Consider the following 5995-nt stretch of genomic DNA (forward strand, 5'->3'; position numbering starts at 1 on the left):
CATTGTGGCAAGATATTGCTGCCCAGGTGGAGAACCTGGTTGTAAAAGTCCGTCATGTAGATGCTCACGTACCCAAGAGTCGGGCCACTGAAGACCATCAAAACAACCAGCAGGTGGGTCAGGCTGCTAAGATTGAAGTGGCTCAGGTGGATCTGGACTGGCAACATGAGGGTGAATTATTTATAGCTCGGTGGGCCCATGACACCTCAGGCCATCAAGGAAGAGATGCAACATATGGATGGGCTCGTGAGGCTCATGATCGAGGGGTGGACTTGACCATGGACACTATTGCACAGGTTATCCATGAACATGAAACATGCACTACGATCAAGCAAGCCAAGCGGTCTCTGGTATGGAGGACGATGGCTGAAATATAAATATGGGTGTTACTGTAAGTTGGCAAATTAGAAACTCTCTAAGACTCAATTTGGAATTTTAGAAAGCAGGCATTCTTTATTGCGGCGCCGGGCGCACAGGGGATCGCTCCACCTAGTGTGCATGCCAAGCTGCTCAACTATAGGAATTATGTACAATCAGCATATACATATTCATTAGATTTCTGAGAAATGATTAACATATTCATGTTATTTCCTGGAACTCATTAACATATGTAAAAGTCTTTAACACATGTGCTTTTATGTTCGTTGGTGGTCTTTCAGGGTCCTCTGGTGGTCGTCGATAGTCTTCCTCACCGTGTCTGCCAGTTGAACTCAGTCTTTTTGCCTGCACAGTTTGTCTTTTGGCCCAGTTGCACTAACTAGCTGATTTCAGCATAACTTCCTTATGGAAGAAGGACAGGACACTATTCTGCCCCTGTACACAGAGCTTCAGGGCTTCCTTTTATCTACGGAATGTCCAGTAGACATTCCACAGAACATTTAACTACTTTGTTTTGACAGTAGTCAAAACAAATACTTCAATACTAATACTTCCTTAGTATTTCTTTACATTCGGTATCATGGGGAGGCCTGGCAGATCGATTATATCACACTCCCAGAAACCCGCCAAGGCAAGCGCCACGTGCTTACAATGGTGGAGGCAACCACCGGATGGCTGGAAACATATCCCGTGCCCCATGCCACTGCCCGGAACACTATCCTGGGCCTTGAAAAGCAAGTCCTGTGGCGACATGGCACCCCAGAAAGAATTGAGTCAGACAACGGGACTCATTTCCGAAACAACCTCATAAACACCTGGGCCAAAGAGCACGGCATCGAGTGGGTGTATCACATCCCCTGTCACGCACCAGTCTCCGGGAAAATTGAACGATGCAATGGACTGTTAAAGACTACGCTGAGAGCAATGGGTGGTGGGACATTCAAACATTGGGACACACATTTAGCAAAGGCTACCTGGTTAGTCAACACGATGGGATCTGCCAATCGAGCTGGCCCTGCCCAGTCAAAAGATTTACATACTGTAGAAGTGGATAAAGTCCCTGTAGTGCAAGTAAAAAATAAGCTGGGGAAGACAGTCTGGGTTATTCCTGCCTCAGGCAAAGGCAAACCCATCCGTGGGATTGCTTTTGCTCGAGGACCTGGGTGCACTTGATGGGTGATGCAGGAGGATGGGGAAGAATGATGTGTACCTCAAGGGGATATGATTTTGGGTGAAAATAGCCAATGAACTGAATTGTATTATCTTAATTGCTATATAATCCTGTATGTCATCACTTCTATGGTTGCTATATGCCATATCAATGGTATTACAGTAAGAATCACCCACATTAATGAAGAATGAACTTTGAACATCACTTGCTTTGTATATTCTTTTATCATTATTATTGTTATTTTCTCTTCTGTTGCTGTCCTATTAAACTGTCTTTATCTCAACTCACGGGTTTTACTTTTTTTTTTCCAATTCTCTCCCCCATCCCACCAGGGGTGGGAGGGTGAGCAAGCAGCTGTGTGGTGCTTAGTTGCCGACTGGGGTTAAACCACAACACCTACCTGTAGGTCTGGATCCACCCCACAGGACTGGCCAGATTCCTCAGCCATCCAGGCCTCCCTAGTGCTGTGCTGGAGCAACTGCTCACTTCCACCACACCTGGAGCATGGCCTTCAGCCTCCTCAGCTGCCATCTAGTCTGGGTTGGCCAGTGGTGTAGACAGAGCTTCCTTTGGCAATAATGAAGGATTAATTAAACAGGGGAAGTTGTTTGCACCTTTGGGTCATGTGGGAGCGAGGGGAGCAGGGGAAGGATGGGTTGTGGAACTGGAGCTGTGTAGGACAGGTGGCAGCTTGTCCAGGGATCCCACACTGCTGAAGGCAGGCAGCATCTGTAGCTCCCTGCCCTCCTGCAAACTGCAGGCAGGCATGTCCTGCTCTCCTCTGACTGTGCACAATCTCTGCCATAATTGGCCCCAGCAGGAGCAAAACCACAGGGCTCAGGGCTAGGCAGATGGTGTTTGTATGGCTGTAATCTAAGGAGAAAAGGTGAAGCGGCCACTGGACTCCTCCAGGGCTCTTGGCTGCCCCACATGGTCCTCCCTAGACCCTCTCTACCCTTTTCTTTCTTTCCCCTTCAGCCCTTTTGGTTTCCCTTGGAGATATTATGGGGTAGGAGAAGTTTTGCACCGGTGGGCCCTATGGGCCTTCTCCTTTTCTGGGGCACCTCCTCTGGCCCCTCTCCTGTCTAACCCCCCTTTGCATCCCCCAGGCTTGACCAATTCTTGGCATCTCCTTGGACAGCCTCCCTTCAGGCCCATTCATCTCAACAGCCTCCGCTGTCCACACTGGACTGAGGGACACCAAACTGCTCTGGCCTCACCAGTGCCCAGTGGAGAACAACCCCCTGGCTCACTCTGCTGGCTATGCCCTAGCTAACACAGTCCAGGACAGAGTTGGTGGCATTGCCATGGGCCCATCCATGGGCATGTTTGACTCCTGGGCCCTCCTCTGCAGAGCTTTTTCTCACATCCCCCAGCTGTAGACCTACCTCTGGGTACAAGTCCAGGGCATGGGACCATGGAAAGAGCTTTGCCCTCTGTCACCACTGTTAGGAGTTGCTGCATCCAGAGCCTGAGAGGCTGCCACAGCTCCATGCCCCCAGGTCCAACCAGTTGTGGAGCCAACGGCGTATTTCCAGCAGGCAGATGCACAGGCATGCCTATACAACACATGCATGCACACATATATACAGCCAGCCACACAGATCAATACAGGCCCACAGAGCACTCACACAAACAAACAGCACCAACAGCCTCATCCTGCTCCCCTCTCTGACTGATCAGGATGTACCCCTTATTGTACCTCTTGAGGCAAATTTGAGCTTAAATATAAAAAGCTTTAATGAACAATTAGTCAGTTGTTCAATGAACAGAGTCCTACCACCATAACCGGTTCTACAAGGAGTCTGAAAAGATGTGGCACGAGCCAATTCCTTATATACACTTGCACCAGCACTGAAGCACCAATCCTGTGAGTGTGGGTTCATCCCCCAGCGCCAGCTCTACAGGCCACAAGTGGCCCCTCAGCAATTGAATTGCATGATGGCTACAAGACAAGGCTGCTTGCACTTCTTACCTCATCAGCAAGAGAAATTTCACTCCCTGACAGGAGTCAATGATGTCCCTGGCATTGCGGCTGCCAGCCAGTTTAACCCTTTCTGCAGTTGGGCATCCTCACCTTCTGTGCCAGATCATTCCTTGGTCACAAATTACCGTTGCTGAGCAGTTACAGCTTCACCTGCCATAGCTCGTCTATGCTCCATGTGCCTGCAGATGAGCTTTTTATCACATAATGTAACAATTGCCAGTTCTAGGAGCCATTGGACTCCGGCGGGACAGCTGGCTCCATCCTTCTGGTGCAGCAGCAGACATGTGGCCCACTGTCCACCTGGCTGGCCAGTAGGTCCTGGCACTGCTGGGGGGCCCCATCTCCATCCCTGCAGAGGAGGAACATCACATCCCAGCACTGACATGTATAGCAGATGCTCATGGCTGTCCCCAGTCACACCACAGCTCTGAATCTCATGGGAATGAAGAGCTTGGGAGAGTGTGAATCTGCATGGAGAGGGAGTGAAGCCACTGACCTGCACACCATTGTGGACAGGAGCAAGGTGACAGAGCCTTCTTCCGAAGGCGAGGAGGCTTCCCTGAAGAGGTGTCCCATTGCATCCCCTGAAATTTGTCCTACACTTGCCCCAAGGCAGCATGTCCTACAGGTATTCTTATCTTCACACGTTCCAAGTGGTCTCCATGTCTTTGTGGTCTTCATACAGTCTGTGTGGTCTGTAGTCTGTGTAGTCCCAATGTGGTGTCCTTGTGGTTCTCATGTGGTCTATGCAGTCAATGTGATTTCCTGTGGTCTCCACATGGTCTGTAACAGCCCGTGTGGCCTAAATTGGTCTCCTGTGATCCATACAGTGCAAGTGACCTCCATATGGTCCCCATGATCCATTTGATACAGCTCCTTCATCCAGGACAGTTCAGATGATTCTGAAGGCCAGTCATAGGCAGGAGATCAGAAACTACCTCCCTGGGGTCCCTGTTCCTCCCAGCCTTGTCTTTAGCACTGATGTCCCCCTGTAACCTCTCCCCAGGGAGTCCGTGGACACTTACTGGTGTGCTGCCCTGCCTGAACAGCCAGCACACTGTAGTGAGATGGTAAGAGACAGAGAGATGGATGGATGGATGGATGGATGGATGGATGGATAGATGGATGGATGGATGGATGGATGAAGAGGCCCTGGTCTGAGATAGTTGCCCTCCACAAACCCACATCCTGGTCTCACATCTTCCTGGATGCATGTCTGGCTCCCATGTGTTGGCCCCAGATACATCATGGTCCCTCCCCACCCTTGACACATGCATTGTCCCACATTCGCCACCTGGACACGTCCTGTCCTACCTCACCCCAAAAACCCCTATAGATGGCCGTAGGTCCAGCTCTGTGCCCAGTTGAGTCCACAACATGATTCCTTGCCGGCCTCATACCTCACCAGGCCCTCTGTCCCTGACCGCCCCTGGGCTCAGGGACTCTGCAGGACAGGGACAGCCCATGTCCTTTGTTCCCCAGTGCCTATGTCCCTGGAGATGCCTTTCTCAGTGCCCTCCAGGTCCTCGCATCCTCCCATTCCCCCTGTCCCCACACAGTTCTTGTGTCTGGGGTTTGTCCTTGGCTGCCTATCCATGGGGACATGCCACGTGGGATCTACCAGGTCCGACAGGCAGGGACATCCCTCTAAGAGGTGACCTTTTTGAAGGAGTCAGGTGGGCTTATGGTCACCCAGAGTCTCGTTTTGACCAGGGGCATGGGGAGTTGGAAGAGACTTGCTAAGCCTTCCCTTTCATCAATCCCACCACAGCCCTTCAACCCATGGCCATGTCCCTCCCACCCCACAGCAATCCCATCCCACAGACATGTCCCAAAGTCCTCCCCTACCCCATAGCTCTGTCCCACATGTACCCATCACCCATCACGCCACATACCACGTCTCCATGTTCTCCCCACTCCACTGCCATGTTCTCCATGCTCCCACCACATAGCCACATCCCAGTGTCTCCCTAACCCATAGCAATTCCACCCCACAGCTATGTCTCCATGTCTCCACATGCCATAGTGATGTGCCCCTGCTCACAGCAATCCTACCCCATAGCTACGTCCCAGGTAACTCCATCACCCCATAGCTGTATAGCCATGGCTCCCACCCCATTGCCATGGCCCCATGGCCACCTGCCCCATAGCTATATCCTCACGGCCCTTGCCCCACTGCCATATCCCAATGGACCCCATCCCACTGCCATGGTCTTGCAGGCCCTGACCCATAGCCACAGCACCACGGCCCTAAGGCTCTTGCCCCATGGCCATGGCTCCATGGCCCCAGCCCCATAGCCATGGTCACATGGTACTCTGCCCCATAACCATATTCCCATGTATCTCTGACCCCTTGCCATATCCCAGTGGCCCCATCCCTATAGCCGTATCCCCAGGTATCCCCAGACCATTGCCAAATCCCCACGGCCCCATAGCTATACCCGCATGTCCCTGCCCCA

Source organism: Pygoscelis adeliae, unplaced genomic scaffold (assembly GCF_000699105.1).
Source record: "Pygoscelis adeliae isolate BGI_AS28 unplaced genomic scaffold, ASM69910v1 Scaffold407, whole genome shotgun sequence".
In the NCBI taxonomy this organism is placed as follows: domain Eukaryota; kingdom Metazoa; phylum Chordata; class Aves; order Sphenisciformes; family Spheniscidae; genus Pygoscelis; species Pygoscelis adeliae.